Here is a 24,344-nt window from a genome sequence, read left to right as displayed (position 1 = left end):
CTTGAAAACTGTCAAATTGGTATAAATTCACTAATACTAATATTTCAAGCCTTTTATGACTTTGTAGTTGTGAGCACTCCCCTCATTAGTGCATACACAACCTCTCCACATCTTAATAGATGGTCTTGGCAAATATCTCTGGATGGAGAAAAAATAAATCAGTGCCTAGATACCTGTTTGTAAGTAAGTAAAGGTACAATTTGATTATCTGAATAAAAGAATGCAAGCCACTTGAGGGCAAGAACTGTTTGATATTTTTCTTCTTGTTTCTCACACAGTGCTTGGCCCAGAGCAGACACTTCAAAAATACTTTTTTGATGGATTGATCAGTTTCACATATTTGCACGTATAGCTATATAGCTAAAGTACAATCCAACCCCATTGTTGAAGTCAAGGGAACTTTGGAGCTGATCTCCTGTTTCTTCATTTTATGGATAAGAGTACTAAAACCTAGAAAGATTAAGTCATTAGTTCAAACTCAAACAGATAATAAGTAGTTATGAGCTCATCACTAAAGCTAACTAGATGAATTTTACGATAGCAGATGCATATTCTTTCAGCAAAATTATACTTAAAGCCTTGGTTGATAGATTTGATACATGCTATTATTTTCATTTTAAATAAAGCAAAATGAACATGTTTCTACCTTTTCTGGATGTAACACACAACTTTTTACATACAACTTTGACCAAGTCATTTTTGCCTCTCCTAGGCCTCAAGTTTTCATATTTAAAATCAAGGGTCAACAAAGCTATGTGAATAATATTTGACCCCAGAGAAGAGATGGGGAAGTGTATTTCTTTCCTTGCAAAGTTGGGGAAGGAGGGCTCTATGTTTTTAAAATGCTTTATATGACATCAATGCATTAGTTATCATTGCTTAACCTTTTTTTCCTCTTTATTACTGTGGAAGACTTCCTGGAGTACAAGGTCTAGTGATATATCCAGAAATCTATGTGATATGAAAATCAAAGGTATCAGTAATTTTTTTTAATCAAGAGGATTTGACTTAATGATCCCTTCAATCTCTAAGTTCTATGATCCTAAATCCTATGATTTTTCTGATCATAGGAGCAATAATTCTATCAGAGCATAATAAAGTGATGCCCTCAGAAGGTGTTGAGGCATAGAGCAGTTTATCCTAAAATACCTTAAGCTGAAATTCTCCCTCCTCTATCCACTGCCAATTGTCATTTTTTGCTGCTATCAACATATTTTTGTTGAGTCTCATCAATTACCCAATTTTGCATACTATTTATTGAACAAAGGCTTAAGGATGACTTCACAGTCTCTGCTTAGATAAAGTACATATACTTGGTGACAGATATTTATTGCTCAGAAGCCTTTGTCACTTTTTAGATTATACTTGTGTCTTTATTAAAGTTCAGTTAAGTGGTGGAAACAACATGGTACAGTGGGAAAAGTACTAGATTGGCATTGGGGTACTTAGATTCAAATCCTAGATTTGCTAATAACTATCTGTTTGAGTTTGGGCAATCACAACCTTTCCAGACAGATCTCAATACCCTTCTCTATAAAATGAGGGGGTTGGACATCACCTCCAAGGTACTTTCTAAGATCAACATTGGGGTTTAATCCTATATTCTTTGTGTTATAGTTATATATGCAAATATGTGAAGTCAATTAATCAACAAGCATTTATTAAATGCCTACTGTGTTCAAGGTTCTGCTCTGGGTATATAAAGACAGAAATGAAACAGCCGTAGTCCTCAAGGAGTTTGTATTCTTTCTTGACAGATAATTAAATTGTCCTTTTACTTCCAGGATACACAGAGCAGCAGAGTAGCGCATGCCTATAATTTTCTCTAGAAAAACTAATTGCTAGCCATAGGGTTGTTGGAAGATAGATTTAGAGCTGAAAGGGACTTAAAAGGCCATTGAGTTCACCTGTCTCATTTTACAGATGAAGAAAATGAGGTACAAAGAGTTTAGCTGCTTGCCCAGGGTCACATACCTAGTATATGTATAAGATTGGAGTCGAACCGAAGCCATTCTAACTCACATTCAAGTATTCTATTCATCACATTTCCTGTCAAGCAATTCAAGTTATAGGAAAATCGTTATTAAATTTTTCTGGATAATACAAATTTTTTCTGTCATTTATATAGGAAATAACTTCATTTTTAAAATGGTGGAACTAAAGTATCCTGCATTTCCTAGAAGATAGAAATAAAAGCTCTTAAATTTAAAAGGGGATGAAATAAAGAACTTTTTGGAGAAAACTTTACACTTCAATTAGTAAGTCATTTTTCTTTAAAATCCTGTCATGAAGCAAATAATGTAAGGCAGACTGTACTTTGGCAAGCAAGGAAAAAAGGCTGATCACAATGCTAATAATGATTCAGCAGGAGGTCTTACTGTGTCACTTGGAAGAGCAAACTCTCAGGTGATTGGGGTCTGAGGACATAGCCTGGAAATGTATGATTTCTTCTCTTGGGAAGACTTCTCACGTAATTTTTTTAACCATCTACACATGGTTTTTTCTGCTAATTTCACTAGGGATTAGGGATAACAAGGAAACCCAAAGTGCAGTCATTTCTGAATTTTTAATATACTCATCAGCAACTTATTCCCTTGATGGTGTTAATTGCAATAGTTCTATAGGGCACTCTGCAAGTGAGAGGGGAGAATGAGACTTTAAAACCCTTCATCAGTTCTTAATGTTAGACTGCTCTTGGAAAACTTTTTCGAGAAGTCTCATGGGCTTTCTGCCCCTGTCATCTTCAGGTTTAGCCTTGATTCAGTAGGTTCCATACTGTGAATAACTACTGTTTCCTGGATTAATTTCACATTATTCTGTCTTAGATGGAAAGCTTATTCTCCATCTGAAATAGCCAGTTACATAAGACTCTGAAACAGATGACTATGGCAATTTTAGGGGACTGGGAATTTCTCATGTGTCCAGTTATTTCTTTGAACCTTGAGAAAATCCAAACTTCCTTCCTTCCTTCCTTCCTTCCTTCCTTCCTTCCTTCCTTCCTTTCTTTCTTTCTTTCTCTCTTCCTCCTTCCCTTCTTTTCTTTTTTGCCTTCCTTCTCTCTCTTTTTTTTTTTTTTTTGTAAAAAAGGGAGGAGTAAGGTAAGGATTTTAGGGTCTGGGGATGTAGCATGTGCTTAATTTCATGAAACTTAGAATTTGTCTGACATCTAAAGAAATGTAAACATTGCATCTGATCCACTTAGTCTCTTATTAACATAGAATGTTAACTGTGGTGATAGCTTTCTGATGCTAAAGAATGACTATGCAACTCTATTATAGTCTTCTATATAACTGGAATATTCTATTTTCTAACAATTAAACATCTCCCAGATATATTTGTGCTACTTTAAAATGGCAGCAAAATTTTCTTTGAATGAGAGGCCATGGTTTTGTGGCTTTTAGCTCACATAATTCCTTCTCTGTATTACAAAAATAAAGGAATGAATAGACTCTTGAAATTAAAAAAAAATTACTGGATCAAGATTTTGCTGATTGGTACATTTATGAGAGAAAATATTTTCTACAAAACTTTCTAGGAATGACAGTAACTATTCATATTTTCATCATGGCAATGATTGCTTCTCTAATGAAAAATTATTGTTGTTGGGGAAAAATAAAGATAAAATAGACCCTATTGACTGAAGAAAAGTAAATATACCTTGTTATACATAGCCATTCATGTATTCATTCTTTTTTTATGCATTCCACAAAAATCCATTGATAGAGTTTTAAGTTAAGTATAGATCTATTGGGTAAGAAGTTACAATCTTTTCCTAGGTCTATACTAACTCACTAACATACCCTGAAATATTATTTTATTTTATTTTCCATTTCTACATATTAAATAGGGATAAGAAGATGATATAACCACAGACTTAGAGCTTGAAGAAACCTTAGAGAGACCATAAATTAAGAAGGTCTTCTCCAGGGAGATTAATAGAGTTGCCCAAGATCTTACAGGTAACATTGGTGCACCTGGAATTAACCTGGAAGGTAGATTAACTAATTATTTTTAAGTACTAAAAAAGATCATAAAATTCATAGACTTCTATTTTTTCTCACAGGAATATATGTAGGGAATTCTAGTATTGTTTTACAAATATTTTTATGGATGAGGAAATGGAAACTGTGGAGGTTCAGTGAATTGACAAAGATCACATTGTTAGTGCATAGTAGAGGGAAGGTTGGAGTCTGATCTTCTGAATTTGAAGTCCAGGACTTTTTCTATATATTTTAAAATTATCAAAACATTTACCCTCTCGTGACCTCAGTTTCTTCAACTATAAAATATTGCACATGGATGGGATAGATAACTCAATTTATGTTAACATGCCTTTAAGCGATTACTAGTGTACAAGGCATTGATAAATGGACACTGGGAATAAAAATATAATAATGAAAAGAGGAACTAGCCTATTTTCACTTTCCTGTTACCTCAAGGAGCTTATATTCTTACAGGAGTGAGGGCAAGGCAATATGTGTACAAATAAGTAAATGTAAAATACACAGAAATAAAATACAATGTAAATTTTAGGATGGTGGAACACAACAACTGGGTACTAAGTTGAGAGCAAGGAAAAGCCTTCAGTAGGAGATTCCATGTGTCAAACTTTGCATAGAACAAGATATTCCAAGATTCCCTGGGGCAATTGTATAGGGAGAACATTTCAGACATGGTCGTCATTTAAGCCCCCTTCTGGATAAAATTGCCTTTCCATGATCTTCAGTTTTCCCCGTGTGGAAAATGATGAGAATTGCACCTTCCTTTTTTGTGTGATATATGAATACGACTTAATATATCGTGCTGTAAGAAAGGAGAAATACATGATTTCAAAGAGTCATGAAAAAATAGATGAATTGATACATGGTGAAGTAAACAGGCCCCATAAGAACAAACACCAATGTTATAAAAAAAAAAAAAACAATTTTGGAGACATTTGCAAACTAATGAAGAATGAAATGTGTAGAACCAGGAGAATAATTTATACAGTAACAACAAAACTATAAAGAAAATTTTGAAAGCTATAAGTACTATGATCAATACAATAACCATCATTGATTCCAGTTGACTGATGATTAAACAGACTATGTACCTCCCAACAGAGAAGTGATAGCTCTAGATTTGTGGTGGAGACTGAGACATATATATGTATGTATGTATGTATGTATGTATGTATGTATGTAGCCAATGAGGGAATTCATTTTGTTTAAGTATACATTTTTGTTACAAAGAGTTTGTTTCTTCTGACTCTTTTTTTTTTTCAGTAGAGGTTATAAAGTCAGGTCTTCTGACTTTCAAGCCCAGTGCTTTCTCCCTTCTAAGTGAGAGGGAAAAAAAAAATTAACTTCCAATGCAAGTTGCAATTTTAATAGAGGTAAAAGTTCCACAAATGTGAAATGTTGGATGCACTTTAAGATGAAGTCAGTGTATTCATAGTTTTGCTAAAAGTGTTTGACCTTGTTGTAAGAGACCTGTCAAGGAAAGGGAGGTGTGTAATCTATAAATGTTTGTAATGTAAAAGTGAAAAATACTAGCAAAACTTCAAAAAAAGCAATGAAGATTGTAGAGGAGAACTGGGATTCAAGCTCTGGGTTTCTGGTTCCAATTGTGCTAGTCTTTCCAATACACTTAGAATTTGGAATTGCTATATATCCACTGGGGTCATGAGGTATGGCTCACAATTCTTCAATTCCAGGCATTACTGATTCTACCAAACTTTACCACCTATTAAGTTATATCACAAATTTATTACCTTCTTTCTACTCTTTGTTATATCTGTATTTAGGTAATATAACATGGGACACAATTTGTGCAACTGCTAGAGTTGACAATCACTCTTGCTTATTAATTATTTTTAATATGTATTTTTGCATAAGAAATATTTCCCTAATGGTACTACTGTACATAGGGTTGTTTGTTATTGGTTTTTTTCTGTGTATTTGTGTGTGTGCATGTGCATGTGTGTGTGTGTGTGTGTGTGTGTGTGTGTATTCCCAATGAGAATGGGAAAGTGTTTCCATGACGTGTTGCTTTTCTTTCTGTAAAAAAATATATAATGTATAAAAAGGGTGATAGAGTAGTGAATCTTTATGGAAATAATAACTTTTTTGTTGAACTCACAATAATAGTAATGAAAATATTGCCTAAGTTTTCTTTGGGATTGTTTAAAAGGGAGACAAACTGATAGCAGCTTTGAAAGCTATTTTGAATCCAACATCATAACACTTAATGACTGCAGTAGATGTTTGGAGAACAGCACACTATTTCTATAATTATTTTACTTTCCCTAATAACTGAATAAGAATAGGTTTGTTTCACTAGTGGATATCTCCATTCAGAGCTTCTGCTTATCTTTATTTGCCAGATTTCACTAGTGGTTAATATCAAATCCATCTTTACCTGGAGAGAGTTGAGAAAGCAATAGTTTGCCACCAAATCAAAGATTTTATATGCTTTTCCCATACACTAAACTCAGGAGAAAATACAGAAAAATAGCATTTAAATGCTTCAGGTGGAGAACAAGGTAGAAATGGGAAAAATATACTTGTTTCATGATATGAAATATTATGCTCATACAAGATACTAATAATATCTTCAATTTACGTAGTACTCTGCATTCTGCATGCAAAGCACTTTCCTTTCAAGAACTCTGTGAAGTAGATAGAATAAGTATTTTACACATATGTCATTACATGGCATATGTCACATATATAATGTATACATTTACAAACATGCACATGTATGTTCATTTTTCATAAATAAGGAAACTCATTTTTTTGATAAATGAGATCAATAAATTGACTTCCTCATTGTCATAAGCCTCCTGATATGTAGAGCCAAATCACCAGAGCCTAGGTCTTTTGACTCTAGTACCTTTTTTTTACTGTGCTATTCCAGTGTGTGTTTACACACACACACACACACACAAAATATATATATATGTGTATATATATATATACACACACATACATATATACACACACATATGTATGTGTGTATATATGCTTGTATATGTGTATATATAAATATGTATAGTACTTAATTTGTACTATATTAACCACAGTTCATTCTTTTTCAATTACAATTGTTATAAATGTTAAATAAGTTACTATGTAATTATGCTTTTCTTATGCATACGTTTTAATTTTAATTTCTAGCAGGGTGTAAGTGCTATTCTTTGGTGTGATTATCAGTAAATATCAGCTATATGATAAAATTGTAAAACAAAGATGTCAATGATACTTTACTGACCAGTGGCATTCTTTATTTTGCTTTTGCAGATGGAAGTCACTCTTGGCCTTGAGGGTTTTATGTTTCATTTTTTTTTGAAACAAGTTAGAATTTTATTGAAAAACAAAATGTGGACAGCATATCTACCTAAGAAAGTTCCTCTATTGAATGAGATATTTACAGTTAATGGAAAGGAATAGACATTTATGTAGTACCTACTACTACTCCTATATAGATTCCTGGCACTGTGCTAAGTACTTTTTATAAATTTTTTTTTTTCCTCAAAGTACTAAGTATGGAATCACAAAGACCAGGGTTCAAATCTAGTCTCAGAAATTTGCTAGCTGTGTGATCCTGGGCACGTCACTTAACCTCTATTTCCCTCAATTGTAAAATGGGTATTATAATAATAGCATTTATATCTCAGAGTTGTAAATATCAAATGTTATATTTCTAAAATTATTAGCATAGTTCCTGGCACAGAGAAGGGGCTATTTAAATATTATTGTTGTCATTATTATCTTCATAACAATCTTGTATGGTAGTTGCTATTATTATCCCCATTTTATAGTTGAGGAAACTGGCATATAGAGATTAGGTGACTTGCCCAGGGCCCTACATCTAGTATGTGTCTGAGGTCAGATTTGAACTCAAGTCTTACCACTTTATGAGATGCAAAAAGATATTGAATTAAATTTAAAATACACAACTCATCATCATGTTAATAATAGCTGGCATTTATAGAGTGCTTTCAAAGTAATTGTCCCAACCTTAATCATACAGTGATTTATAGATGGAAGCTGCTAGGATCTCCCAAGGTATTGGCAGAAAAATGAGTATGGGGTCATTTCAGTTGTACAGCTTAAACTTTATATTGTTCAGCTCCAACTTACCTATTTCTGTCAAGGGGCCCTCAATCATTATATAGAAAGTATGGTGTCATGAAAAGGAACCCAGATTCAAAGTCAAGAATGAGCCTTCAAAGGCCTACTGTGTGACCTTGAACAAATCACTGAAACTCTTTGAGCCTCATTTTCCTTGGTTTTATCTCATAGGATTCCTTTTAATATCAAATATGTAAATGTAAGTGATTAATGCATAGCAAAGTGATTTGTAAAGTATGAAGCAAAAGTGCTTAGTGAAGTTATCATTATTATCATTATTGCTGCCCATCCTTTCAAGCTTACCTCAAGTTCCTTCTCTTCTGTAGCACTTTCCTGTAAATGACCTACTCTTTCTTACTTCTCTGTCCAACCAGTCATGTCATTTCTACCTTCATAACATTCTCATCTATTTCTCCTTCTCTCCTCTAACAATGCCATCACCCTGGTGTGACTCTTATCATATTAGACTTTGACAATTGCAATACCCTACTGGTTGGTCTCCCTCCTTCAAGTCTCCTTCTTTACTAATCTATCCTCCATTCAGAATTCAAATTTATATTCCTAAAAACATAATTTAATCATATCACCCCCTCCTAGTTAGTAAACTCTAACGGCTTTATATTACTTTCAAGATCAAACATAAAGTTGGTTTTTAAATCCCTTTATAACCTCCCCCCTCCCCACTTTTCCAGTTTTATTATTTTTTAATTTATTTTATTTTATTATTTTTTTTATTTTAACTTTTAATTTATGGAATAACACAAGCATTTCCATAACATAGTAAAATTATACATAAAACTGCAAATTGACTTTACACAACTTGCTCTTTCTTTCAAATATACAACAAAGTTATCATGTTGATTTATTTTTCCCTTCTTTTTCTCTTCTCTTCCCCCATCTCTCCCACTTGAAATGGCTACCATTAGACACAAATAGGTACACACACACCCCATATACATACATACACATACATATATATCTATATATACATATATGTATACAGAAATAGGTATGCATATATACACATATGTATACATAATTGTTCTGTACATACTTCTATTTATCAGTTCTTTCTTTTCCAGTTTTCTTACACCTTATTCATTGCCACATATTCTGTGATACAGTGACACTGGCCTCCTTGCTATTCCTTAAAGAAGACATTCCATCTTCCAACTCCTATGATTTTCTCTGTATGTCTCCCATTTCTATAACTCTCTTCCTTCTCATCTCTACTTTCTTAGTTCCACGGCTGCCTTCAAGTCTCAGCCGAGGTCTTATGTTTCCCAGTCTTTAATCTTGGTGCCTTTCCCTCTGAAGAAAACACTTACAACCCCTGTTTTGTCCTGTATATATCTTATTTGTACATAACTGTATTTGTTTGCATGTTGCCTCCTCCATTAGACTGTGGGCTCTTTGAGAGCAAGGTCTGGTTTTTGTTGTTGTTGTTGCTGGTGTTATGTCTTTCTTTGTATACCCAGCATTAAGCAGAATGCCTGCTTGGCACATAGTAGGTCCTTGATAAATGCTAGCTGATGATTCACTGAGTAGATTGATTTCTGTGTTTACATTTATAATGGAATTTAATACGGTCTTAACATTTCTCTGAGATACTTCTTGCAAGAGAGGCTTTACAGTCTGTTTTGCTTTTTCAAGTTAAGTGCTTTTTTTTCTCTATGAAATAAACAGTAAACACAGAAATAGCCAACTCACTTAGCATGTCTCAGGTTAGACTTCTTTATCTGTAAAGTGGAGAAAATAATAACGCCTACTTCACAAGGTTACATGAAGATCAAATGAGGTAATACGTAGAAGGCTGTTTGCAAATATTAAAGCTCCATATAAATATTTTTGTTGTTATCTTGTATTGTTCACATGCCATGATAGATAAAGAGCAGGTCTGATATCCAGAATGAGCTGAATTCATATCCTGCCTCTGATATTCACAGGCTTTGAGACACTGATCAAGCCATTTTAATCCTCAGCACTCTAGGCAACCTGCAAAGACTTTAATTTCCAGAGAAGGTTGTAAACTGCATTAGTGGAGGGACTTTCCTTATTCTGGAATACTTTTCAATTTTGATATCACAGATCTAGTCCTTATCTGTCCTTACTTTGATTGTCTGATCCTTATAGTCAGCTGTGTTACTGAATACATTTTGTCTCTAGTAACAATCAGTTGAGAAAGCCGGCTTACTCTCTTGTCATATTTTCATCACAGGTATACTCATTAGATATGTAGAGCATTTTAATAAAACTGATAATTTTTTTAGTAATTTTAAGGATTGATAACTATTGGTAGCCACTTGATTGCCTTGGGGAGGTATTAATATAATCTGTGAGTTCCCCTGCACCCTCCCCCACACATATACATTTGACATTTTCTCTCCTCTGGATTTTCTTGGAAAAAAAAAAAGATTCTTCAATGAATGAATATATAATACCTGAATTAATTAATATATTTTTTGTTATTGGCCAATCTGAGTTAAAAGGTGTTTAAAAGGTGAAGAAATTTAGTTTTGTTGAGTTAAAAGGCATGCACAGAGATATTGAGGAGAAAATCAGTACCTCATGAACAAGGAACAACAACCCTCTTCTTACAGAAAAAATATTGTCTTTGTACTATATTTAGCTTAATTTCACTTTCAGGCCTAATAAATAGCCAAAACTTTGCCTTGGAGCATTTTTCCTAAACTTTCATTTGTGCACATGTTTCAGACCATTTCCACAAATGAGAGAGTTGTAAAGGACATCCAAGTTTCTCTAGACTAACCCACACCTCACCAGTAACCTCTGTAAGTGGTCATTCAAACTCCCTTTGAAGATCCCCAGTTATATTACCACCAGTGGAAGCCCATCTCACACTTTGGGATGGCTCTAGTTGTTAGCAAGTGTTTTCTTACATCAAGATGAAATCTTCCTCTCTGAAACTTTTATCCATTTTTCTTCTTTCTGCTCTCTGGAGCCAAGTGGGACAAGCCTAATCTTTCTTCTTCATGGCAACCTTTCAATACATGAAGACAGCTATTTGTATTTTATTAACTTGAGACTTTCCCTAAGTACATATTAAAAACTACAAGATTATGAATTATGACTCAAATAGTTATTTTATTGATGATTTCATTAATTGCCACCATAGTCATCTTTGTCTTACGACATGAAGTATATTTCCCTTACTTCATTTTTGTCACTATATTTCACTAGGACACGTCTTCCTTGGTCGAAGCTGCTGAGCTCTGTAACTGAGTTCAAACAAGTGTCTGAGTGGAATATATACACAGATGTATATGTATGCATATATAATATATCACATATCTATACACTTAAGCAGTAAAACCATGTATTGATTAGACACTTTTTAAACATTTTCATTAGCAAGGATTCTTGCAAAAAAATGTTACTGTAATTTCTAGATGTCATACTGAGAAATAATATGGCACTTTAAAATTCCATTTGTAATAATGTTCACCCAGAGCTACTCACCATAATGGTTGCCCTCCTGAATAGTCTCAAACTCATCAATATCTTTCCTAAACTGGGATACCCATAGTATGTAAATACTCTAAATGTTATTGAAAAAAAAAAACCCAGGATCTCCCTTTTTCATCTGTCATAGCCTATATTTATATGTGGGAGACACCTGATTTGAAGGAAGCCTTTGAGGCTGCATTCTTTTTCTGAGTCAAATGTATACATCAATAAACAATTACCTATTGGAGCCCAGTATCCTAGAAAATGGATCCTGAGTTCTAATGAGAAGAGAACCAAAGTGGCTTCATTGTGGTATGAAGCTGCCCAGGAGGTAGCATGGTGGCCTAGATTTGGACAATAGATCTGGACACCTATCAGAACCCAGAGTTGCAAAGAGATGACTAGAATAGTAACAACAATAGAGCTGGTGGGGAAGTGGCGTGGTAGTCTAATTGTGGGCATGATAAGGAGAAAGTTCACCTATCGCGAGTCCACAATTCCCAGAGATGAATGAGAGGAGGAGGAGGAGAATAGAGACTACATAGTTTAGAGCTGACTGAGAAGGATCATGGCGGCCTAGATCTGAGCAACATAAGGCAAAAGCTTATTTTCTGGAATAAACAATGTTACTCCTTCCCCCTTCCCTTTCACAATTCTTTTGAAAAGGCTCATCTTTTTATTCTTCCAAGATCATGGAGTTTCATGATTCATAGTAATAAAACATTTGTTGGGGCAGCTAGATGGTGCAGTGGATAGAGCACCAACCCCGGAGTCAGGAAGACCTGAGTTCAAATCCTGTTTCATACAATTGACACTTACTAGCTGTGTGACCCTGGGCAAGTCACTTAACCCCATTGCCTAGCCTCTCCCAAAAAAATTGTCAAGAATATACTGGATTTTAAAAATATTGGTTGTTGTTTTGGATCACTGAAAATATACTGCAGTTTCCCAAAATGCCTTTCAGCATCATCTCTTCTATTCAAACCTGGTCCCAGCTTATTGTTTATCTACAGAATCAGTCTCTAAGATATGTATTTTATACTAAGTTGACACTTTGTCCATTCAGCTGCGTGCAGCGATGTAAGTAACATACTTTTTTTTTTCATCCACTTCATCTTCAGGATATTATTGAATAGACCAGGTTTTGTTTTTGTTTTTTTTTTATCCAGTGCTAAGGATTTCACTGGGGAGGATTTGTATGTTTCTAAGGATCAGTGTAATTAGCACAGTCATCTGTAAATAGGAACATTTGCTGGACCTCACTATCAAGAGGCAATTTCTCCTTTTTCAGAATCTGCCTAAGACATCTTCCTTGACAGGGACAAGCACCTTTGGGGAGCACACAACTCAAAAGGAACACATGCTTGTTTTCTTATCACTAGAAAATCTTAAAGGTCTAGCCATTTGTCAGAATAACCTCAATGAAAACATGAGAAAGGAACAGGAAGAGATTAACTTCCATTTTATACCGTTATGTCTCTATATTCCAATAAGTGACTGAGGTAATGATTCCACAATATCAGATATTTTTAAATTAATGAATACATTTGACTTAGTCAAACTCAGTGTTTCTCTGAGTGTCAAATTTAATATCTCAGATTTGGGAGGCACCAACATATTGGTTGAACCACCCAAACTACTTCTGGTAACAGAGATGTTACAAATTTTTATTTTATCCCTTTTTACTGTTATAAGCTTAAATTGTTAGGAAGGTACTTATACTGAGATGAAATCTGTATCCCTGTTACTTCTACAGAATTCACCCAAGCCATGCTCATTCCCTTACCTATGTGAATTTGGTCAACATGAGCTCTCTTCCCTTTTTTTTTTCTTTTGTCTTCTTTGTTTATCCATTCATATCTTTATTTATGTACATTATGATACATTAATAATATAGTTCATTCAGCCAGTCCTCAAATGTTCTTATAGTTGGCTTATTTACCATTTTAACAACCCCATCTAAAACTGAGATGCCCTGATTTATGATAATCTGAGTTTAGCTCTAATTCAAGACATCATTTCAGAATTGTGCATTTACTTATATACTAAAATTATTTAAATGAATTATTACTGTATGTTTTAAGTTTACATTGAAGTGCCTACTGCCAATTCAGAGTAAAAAAAGTCAGTAAGATGGATATCAAAAATAACATTAATGAGCTGCTAAAGCTAAAATTACAGGAACTTATGAAATTGGTTAAACATAAAAACCATTAAACTGTTTACTGAAGCTTCACAGATATACTGCAGCTAATGAGCATTTCTGCTATTTAAATAAGCCCAAATTGAACACACATTACATGGATACATAATTAGTCATGGCAGTCAAACACACATAAACTCACTTTTAAAGCTTTATTTAGGGAATCTTTTCCATTTGATTTGTTTTGTTAATTAAAAATTTTAGTCACTATTTTAATAATATTGTTGTTGTTGTTTTTGCCCATGATATAATTTACTACTGGTTTTCCATTTGTTTTTATATGTAGTTTAAGTGTGGCAAATGGGGATTATATATTAGTTTTTGCTTATCTCCATTTTTGTAATTTTTAGTTCCATCGGTAACAACATTCTGAATATTCCTTTTAATTCCTTTGTTGATTCATATGTATGAAATAACATGGTAGCACTATACAGTTTAAATGTTTCCACCATCTCATGATAATTATTAAAAAATTATTTATGAGAGGGACAGCTAGGTGGCACAGTAGATAGAACTCCAGCCTTGTAGTCAGGAGGACCTGAGTTCTAATCTGATCTCAGACACTTCACACTTACTAGCTGGGTGACCCTGGGCAAGTCACTTAACCCCCCATTGCTTCACCAAAAAGCAAAAACAAAAACAAACAAACAAAAAAGAAATATATAAAGAAATTATTTATGAGAACCTAATTGTGCTTAGAAGTATAATAGTATTTTACTGATCCCATTAAGAAATTATCCTTACCCTCAAGGAGTTAACAATCTAAAATAAGGAAAGAAATTAATGTAAAATATTTGAAACCTATATAGGCGACATGATGTATTATCAATTCTCCATACTTTCCAATCAATCTTCCATATACTTGACAAAGTGGTTTTTTCCCCACTAAAGTGCAATTCTGACTGTGTTAGTAACCTACTAGATAAAATTCAATTGATCTCTATTACCTCTAGAATCAAATATAAGTGGAATGGTAAGTTTCACTATGGAACCCCAGGAAACCCTGGTCTTAGTGTTTGAGGGACCCAAGTTACACTGCAAAAACAATGGATAAGACTCACAGTCTAATGGGAAAGACTAAAAGTCCAAGATTCACCTTAATTCTGCCCTCAGGGACTTAGTTATAAAGCACATATGAATAGCTTGTTATTAAGCTCCTAATTAGAGTGGGTGGTAGAGAGAGGGAGAGGAAGAGAAGGAAAGAGGAAGAAAGGGAGGGAGAAAGAGAAAGAGGCTGATAGAGAGATAGCAAGACACAGAGACAGAAAGAGAGAAGAGCCAGAACCAGAGAAAACCAAGGAAATAGAGAGACAGGGGTTAGAAACACAGAGACAGAGACAGAGAGACACAAAGAGAGAGGAAGAAAGAGAGAAGTTTATAATAAAATAATATCTGAAAAATGCTTGGCAAAACTTAAATGCGATATATAATATATGAATGTTATATGTAAATGCTGGCTATTATTATTATTGTTATTATTATACAGTTAATAACAAAACACAGTTTATAACAGAACAAAGGCATATGCTAGTCACACCCAGACTAAGTGATAAGAGTAGATCAATTTATGATTGACCACCAGCCTTAGCAGTCAACACCTCTTGTCCGTTTCCCTCCTTTTGACTTTTTTCCCATGTGGCCTATGAAAAGGAAAACAAAACAAAACAAAACAAAATAACCAAAACCTTGCATCTTTGGCTCTGGTTTGGACTACAATGCCAGCTCTGGCTGACCGCCACACCAGCTCTAGCTCTTTGCCTGTCTGTTAGCCTCTAGCAATTCATCCTGGGCTATAGAAGGAAGAGTAGTGTCCTCTCTTTTCCTTTTCTTTTCTCTTTTTGAGTCACATTTCTATCCTAACACCCTGAGACATAACTTTGCCAGAAGTCTATGAGAACCCAAGCTATCCTGTACCAGCTCCCATCACTGTGGCTTTATATTATATTATATTATCTCCATACCTGGAATGCCTTCCATAATCACATCTGCCTCTTAGAATCTGTTTCCTTCGAAAATCAACTCTACTGCCACTTTCTATATCAAACTTTTACTGATCTTCCAGTTTCTAGTGCCCTGTCCTTATCCCTAATAACCTCATATTTATTTTGAATATATATCGTATACACTTCTATACGTACATTTTAAAATTTTTCTTTTCTTTTTATATTTATTTTGTTAAACATTTCCCAGTTACATTTTAACCACTTGGGAATTTTGTAAGCCACATGTTTGACACTTCTGGTGTAGAATAGTCCCAGTATGGAAACTCTCTCCACAGATAAAGATTGGCAGTTCAACCCATCTGGAAATTATAGTCTTACAGTGTTCCCTGGGCCACTGAGAGGTTGAATAACTTCTCCATGGTCTCACTGGCTCTAATAATGTGCAAGTTTTTAGAAGTCATTGGCTGTTACATATTTCTTTGTATCCCCAGCACTTAACACAGTGTCTGGCACAAGTCCTTAATAAATGCTTTATGATTAATAATCAATTCAAATTTACTCTCTAAGTACCTAAGATGTATAAGGCAAGTTATTAACTGCTTTGGAAGAGTTAATAACTAATTAAAGAAGAAAAGATGGAAAAATAAAATTAACCAAAAAATGCACCATACCATAAGCACTCAAAGAGTTCAGATTGTAAAACCAGAGGAGGAGGAAAAGAGCATAGACTGGTGGTGTGGTTAGGGAAAGTTTTGTTGAGTTGGCGGGTTTGAAAGAGGAGGCTTCATCAACCAAGGAAAGGAAGGTAACATTGTGTAGCGGCCTCAGTGTTCAGAAAGTTTGGGTACAAATCGTGCCTGTGACACACACCAGCTGAGTGACCCTGACCTCTTAGTGCCGCAGAAAACTCTCCAAGACCCACACTTGTAGAAATGGGCCTAAACTTGCTTTAGTCATAGAGATAGGTTTTCATATTGACCACTTTATAATTTGGGAAGACAGTGTGGCATATTATAAATATGACTACGAGGGTAGACTAGTACAGGGATCCTCACCATTCTCACAGGTTTTTGTTATTGTTGTTGTTGTTGTTTTTTCTTCTTCTTGATCTACCTTTTCCAGAATATCAGTTTGACTCTCCACTTTATTTTGCCTCCGTAATTGGAGGGAGGGGGAGCCAAAAAACGATTGTATAGCTTTAAAAAAAATGCTGCAATCTGTTCACCTATAGGAAAAGCTAATGTGTGGTTCTCAGGATTTAAAAAATATTAGAACTTATAATTTTTAAGTTGTGCCCAATGTTGAGTCCTATAACTTATTAATGATCCAAAAGCAACAGGGGTAATGTTTCTTTGTTATGATTACTGATGGGTTGTTTTTGGAGAATCATTCTATACTCATATACTAAAAATACAACAAATTTGACATTCATTTATAAATACTGAGAAATATACTTGTCATGTGCTAGCAGGTTTCTCTTTTACATATATGACAGCAGGGCTACATCAGTTTAATTGACCTTGGCAATCTGCAACTGCTAGTGATGTGTCCCTGAGGGACAGTTTCTGCAATTTTAAGCTGCAGCTTTTATTGAAGAACTTAGGTGTCACAATACAATTAGGCCTTGGAAAGAAAGAAAAAAACAGTTCATGCATTACATTAGGACTGAATAAAAGGTCCTAGTCTTAAAAATTAAATCATTATTATTGTAAAGCTACCTTACTGTATCTTCATTTTTGTAATAACTAGTTCTAAAACAATAGTAATTAAAATAAACGAAAGGGAAAAAGCTTGAATCTTTGCCCTCCAGTGCACATTAAGAAAGACAGAGATCTTTTAAAGACTGCCTAAAAACTCTGTTGAATATGTGGGTTGAATCATTATTATTACATTTGAGGAGATTGTGCACTTGGCTTCCCTTTTTACTTTCATTTCTGTCCAACTCTTTGGCCCTCAAATTTTATGCAGTCACCTCAAATGTAATAAAGTTTCTATGGGAAGACATCTTTCTGATGATTACCAGCTATCTATTTTGTGTATACTTTTTAGATAAGCGTGTAAACTATATGTGACTCTTAATAACATTTCACTTAATACTTCATAAGAAATAGCAAGCAGTTATTTGATTTATAAATGTAAATAGAAATATTTTACTCCATTTGTGTTTTCATTCCTTCTAAGTTGGTTAATAGTGGGAAAGAAGATATGCCATTGACTTTCATTTACATGTATGCCAACCAGAGCATACAAAAAGAACCATGACAGAGTTGCAGAAGGTGCCAACAGTGATAGTCAAAGCGATTAAATGATCACGAGATTATTAAAGGGCATTCTCAGGAGAATAGATTTAAAAAGAAAAAAAAGTACAGAAAGATGAAGACTAAAAAGGAAAGTAATTGAACAGTTTCAAAAAAGGTTTAGAGAAATTCATAAATTATAGATCCATGATGTATTACAAAGGGAAACTAAGGATATTGGAAGCAATAGCCTTTACTTTTACATATTACTGTCACAGAAGACACCTTGCTTCACCATTGGTGCCTGGGTGTCACTGTTTGAATACCAAGTATATATGAATCTAACTCAGTGTGTCATTTCTTATATACATATTAACAACTCACACTTATATTTACATTGTGCTTCACAATTTACAAAACACTTTCATAAAATAAATCCAAAGTCAATAATTACTTTATTATCATTTCCATCTTATAGATGGGGATAACTGAGTCTCAGAAAAAGTCAACTTACATGACTAGTTAGTGACAGTTAGGACTTGAACACAGGTCTTCTGACTCCCAGTCTAGTGATTATTATACCACGCCAGACTGTCTCCTTGGTTTTATAAGCAGCAGTAGTGCCTACTCTTTTCAAATATTTCCTTCAGGGAAATGCTTTGAAGATAAAATATCAGATCCTGTTATTGGTATAAGATGTTCTGTGTTATTATTGGCATAAGGCATTATGTGTCATTATGAAAGGGAATTGAAATGTGAACATTGAAATAGACTGCTTTGCTTTTGATTCTTTTTTGTTCCCCACAAGATGAAATAGTAAATGTATGAGAGACCTGAATCCTTGAAACAGACCTGCCTGAAAAATGAAAAGATCATTGTCAGAAGATGATAGGGCTGTCATTTTCTCTAGCCACTCTCTCCTCCACCCTTTGGCCTTGCTATCTGATTTCTGCCCCCTACCAATCTACTGAAAATGATCTCAAATGGCAGGAATAGCCATCAAATCCAGTGGTTGTTCCAGTGGCTCATCTTCCTTGTCCTCTCTATAGAACTTGACGCTATTGACTAAAACTTCCTGCTGGATACTTTCTTCTCCCTTGTCTTCAGACATGCTACACTTGCCTGGTTCATATACTGTTTCTTTAATAGCTCTTTGTTTTCTCTCCTTATGTCTCGTTGCCCTCCTCCCAACCTCTCCATGTAAGTGCTGCCCAAGATTTTCCCCTTGACCCTCTTCTTTTGTCTGTAGACTCTCTTGACATTTTTGCTCCCTCCCATAGCTTTAACTTATACTCTAGGTAGTTGGCTTCTGAATCTATAGCCCAGCCTTAACCTCTCTGTTCCAAGTCTCTGACTCACATTTCTAGCCATCTTCTGGACATCTCCATCTGGAGGTTCTACTACCATTTCAAAATAAAGATATCCAAAACTAAATCTATTATCTTTCCCTTCAGTGTATTATTCCTTCAGACTTTACTATTTCTCTATTCACTACCTTTTTGCCTAGAGTCTCATTTGAGATCTTCTGATTATTGTTTACTCTTTATCATCTCTTATATCCAATCCCTTATAAAGTCCTAAAGATGCTATATCTGCAAGGTCTCATTTCCATCTCTCATTCTACAGTCCCACCACCAATATCCTAGTACTAGCTTCATTTCAACCACCTGGAATATTGTACTACCCTCTAATAGGTCTTTGTAGCCACATTATAGTCCCCTTTCTGCCACCCATATTTATGCATAGATTTGGTCATGACTCTCTTCTGTTCAAAAACATGTTCTTATTGTTCGGGCATTTCAGACTCTTCATAACTCCATTTTGGGGTTTTCTTGGTAAAGATACTAGAGTAGTTTGCCATGTTCTTCTCCAGTGGATTAAGGCCAACAGTAATTAAGTGACTTGCCCAGGGTCACATAGCTAATATGTGTCTGAGGTTAGATTTGAACTCAGAAAGATGAAACTTCCTGATTCCAAGCTCAGTACTCTATCTATTATGCCATCTACCTGCCCCTGCTCTAAAAGAGTGATTCCCTACGGTTTACTGAGTAATTCCTTTGCCTGGTATTCAAGAATCTCCAATTCAATTAAATTCAACAAATATTTATTAAGCATTTATTCTAATCACTTTAGTACCTGACACCACCATATTTCTCTGGTCCCTTCTTTAGTTACTCTCCCACTTACATTCTACACAGATGCAAAGCAAATTAATCTCTGCGAGCTATGTCCTAGGTCTCATTGCCTTCATTTCTCTCATATTCCTTATTCTTAGAATGTTCTGCCTTTATCTGTTGAATTCTTATGCATCTTCTAAAGTCAAACTTCCAAGGCTCTTCTTCCACAATGTATTCTCTGATCCCTCCCTATTGGCAAAGGCTTCTCACATAGAACATCAACAGCTCTTTTGTTTTGCACCTTTCTCTTGACTTTTTTTTTAATAATGATGTGTATTATAGCAAACTATGTTTGTGTCATACTCTTACAAAGTTTTAATCTCTGTGAGGACTGGAAGAGTGTCATAATTCTTTGTATCCAGCATTAAGTACAATGCTTTACAAATAACTACTTAATTAAGACGATAACCACTTTTTCCCAATGAATATCAATTACATTTCAGAAGATAGATTTTATATTTAAGTTATATATGTATGTATATATATATGTATGTATATATATATGTGTGTGTATATATGTATGTATATATATGGCAACTTTTTTAATATATTAAAGTTTTTTATTGTGGTTTATGTGAAAATCAGCATTTTGAATTTAATCCTTAATTATGAATTTAATATTGAAGTTGTTCAGTAATAGTATGAGACAACTGTGATTATTAAGAGTAGAATAACCATAGAATTGAATAATCATGGATCTCTTGAGGCTGACTGGATCTTTTTGAGGTTATTGCCTATAACAAAACTCACTCTTAGCAAATTGTGAAAATAATCTGTTATGGAATGAAGATCAAGTAATTGATATATTTTAAGATACAATCAGATGAATCCTAAAGGTAAATTAAAATCTATTCAATTATTACATATGAATATAACTTGTGGTTTCAGGAAACATGATAGAGTTGGAGCCAAAAACCTGAGAATGTTTGAACCATACTACTTACCCATGTGACCCTTGGCCAACATTCATTGCTTCTCTTGACTGCAGATTCTTTCTTTGAGGAGTTTTTAAAATTGGGGAGAGGGGCTTGAATAAATTGCCTCTGCCATCCCTTTCAATGTTAGATCTATAATCCTATAACTATTACTTCTGTGGCTAAACATGGCTTTTCTAATGCTATCTAAGATTATGCTAAGTTCTTGTCATCATGAAACATACTATTTATTTACTCTTATTAAATGATTTGGGTAGTTAGGTGGCACAGTGGATAGAGTACCAGCCCTGGAGTCAGAAGGACCAGAGTTCAAATATGACCTCAGATACTTACTAGCTAGCTGTATGACCTTGATCAAGTCACTTAGCCCAGTTGGCTTAGTTCCTCATCTGTAAAATGAACTGTAAAAGGAAAGAGCAAGCCATTCCAGTATCTTTGCCAAGAAAACCTAGAATGGGGTCGTGGAGAGTAGGGCATGACCAATAAAAAAAAAAACCAAAAATTAAAGGACTTAAGAAATACACCTGAAAGAATGTAAATCCAATTTCTTTAATTTAATGCTATGAGTTTATTTAATAAGCATATCAAACCCCTTGGATTTAATTCAATCCAACAATTCCTAACTATTGAACTTCTACATCATTTTTTTTCCCAAATAAGCTGCCGCTAAGTCAGGTCCACCTGTTTCCTGTATGTGTGCAATTAAAATTTTGAACTGGAATGAGTAAAGATTATAATTAAGCCCTCTGTAAGATATGAATAGATAATAAGACATAACTAGGACCAATGATGAAAATAAAATGGTGCCAAGTATCATAATTTATTTTGATACTTAGTTTTCTGTGTTTCTCAGATCAAAGACAACCCCTTTCTCTCTTACCTCACTGACCCTCTTCATCTGTGAAATGGAGATAATAATGAGTCTAAGTGTCAAATTTACAGGGTTCTCATAGAACTGAAATGAGAAAATGTGTGCACAGTGATTTGCACACTTTAAAGTGTCTTGGATCTAAAACTGAAGGAGGGTAACTTGGAGGTTATCTAGTCTGACTTAGCTTATTTTACACATAAGGAAACTGAGGCCTAGGAACATTTGAGTTCTCCTAGTGTACACAGGTGGTAAATGACTGAGGCATGATTTGAATATAGGTCCTTAGACTCGAAAGGCAGAATTCTTTTCAATGAATCACACTACTTCCTGTAACTGATATAATCTCACCAGTAGGAGATAGCTGGGTAGTATAGTGGATGAAGTGTGGTACTCAGGATGATTTGATTTAAAAATTTACCAAACATTTACTTCCTGTGTGTGACCTTGGGCAAGTCACTTAACCTCTGCAAGTCTCAGGTTCCTCATCAGTAAGATAGGAATAATAATAGCACTTACCACACAAGGTTGTAGTAAGGAACTAATAGAGATTGAATTCCTCCCCAGGCCACACTCCTACCTCTCCTTGAAATGTTCTTTACCGAGCCATGGAAACTCTAGAAGCTCACATCCCTCCTGGGCTTCATAGATTAAAAGTATCCACCTTCCCTGTGGCCTTTCCCTCCAATTGGCTGGTTCCTCTGAGAGCCACCATTTTAAGGAGGGTGCAAAGGCCAACCAAATCGTCATTCCTTTCTAGGTAATGCTTCTGACAGTTCAGATTTGATGTACTATGTGCCCCTGCAGAGCGTATTATCATCTCCCCTGCCCAACTCCAATCCACCCACACACACAAACCTCTGTCTCCTTTCCTTTTTATTCACATCTTTCCTCTCATATGAGCAGGGCTTTCCCCTTACTCTTCTCTGGGTTCTTCTATATTATTTAATTGATATTTTAAAATTACTTCCTTTCTTCAGGCTCTCATTTCCAATCTGAGTTGTCTTTAGATTTTTTTTTTTCACCAAGGGGTCAAACCTTATTTTCTTTTTTTCCCCTTCCATTTATGAAAACTTGAAACATGTTAGAACCTAATAAAATAGCAAATAGTTTTTAACTAGTTACACAAACGTTTCCCCACATTGTAGTCATAATATCTATGTATGTCTATTTTTTTCTTCTTTTTTTTTTTGAGAGATAGATACAAACTAACACAGTCACAGAGTAATTTTCCAAATGATACTTCAAAGGAGTCCTAATTCTCTTGAATGATTGAGGAAGTACAAAATAGTTTCATAATATTGAAGAATTTTTTGAAACATATGCAACTTATTATTATTGAGGATGAAGTTCTTAGCCTGTTTTCTTCATCAGACTCAAATAACAAAGATATCATCAGATCTTATATGATGGAAAAATCTGCCTAACTTAAACTTCAGAGTTTTAAATGACAAGTCATAATTTCTGTTAGCACAAAGCTATTTTAATCACATTTTTAAAAATTAAATATTTTATAAGTTTAATATTACATATTAATACAACCAACTAAGCTTGCTTAGTAAATATTCACATTTAAATTTCCAAATCTAGAAAGCAAAATCAGTGTGACAGAATGGATAGAGAGCTAGTTTGGAAGCCAGGAAGATGTGGTTTCAAGTCTTATCTCTGACATAGACCAGGCAATTTACTTAACCTGTAAGTGATCTAGGCAATTTTCTAATATTATAAATGACGGAATGCCTACCAATATTAGCGGAATGAGTTTTCTCACCCAGCAGTTCCCTATACAAGTGAAATCACATGTTCAGTCCCTATCCCAAATGTAACACAAAAAAACCCTTCAGGATTCTTCATTAATTCATTCATTTGCATCCGGTTTTCCTATTATGCCATCATAATATACTGCGTTCTTCTAGTTTTGCTTTTTTTCTTTTTTTCAACTTTAAATGGATTCAAGAAGATCTTTCTAGGTTTCTTTGTACTCCTCAAATTTGTAGGTTCTTCCTAGAATTATATTAATCCATTTCATTAACATATCAATCAATTATTAAGTATCCATTTTGTGTCAGCTCCAGTACTAGCTACTGGGACTACAGATAAAAATAATGAAAGAGTAGTTACTGTATTCTCAGGCAACTTAACTTCTTTTACATTAAATTTGGCTAGTCAATTATTTGTTAGTGGTTTCCAGGTTTTGGCAAGTACTAACTGTTCTGCTATGAAAATCTTAGAAAAAGTACCTACTCTGTTTGTTTTTGATAAGGCTCTCAAGTTTTATTCTCAACAAGAGAAGTATGAGGTGAATAAAATGATAATAATAAGATCAGTAAAAATATTATATAGCACCTACCATAGACCAGTCACCATACACTTTTCAATTATTATTTCATTTTATCCTC

General features: G+C 34.4%; 1 protein-coding gene across 1 annotated transcript in view; it reads left to right on the top strand.

The window, feature by feature from the left end:
* DPYD (dihydropyrimidine dehydrogenase) overlaps positions 1 to 24,344 on the top strand; it is a 1,024,364-nt gene that overhangs the window by 491,115 nt on the left and 508,905 nt on the right. The window lies entirely within an intron of this gene.

The sequence above is a fragment of the Vombatus ursinus genome, unplaced genomic scaffold, assembly GCF_900497805.2.
Source record: "Vombatus ursinus unplaced genomic scaffold, bare-nosed wombat genome assembly UNPS02014787.1, whole genome shotgun sequence".
Lineage (NCBI taxonomy): Eukaryota > Metazoa > Chordata > Mammalia > Diprotodontia > Vombatidae > Vombatus > Vombatus ursinus.
This window is presented reverse-complemented; position numbering and strand designations above follow the sequence as displayed.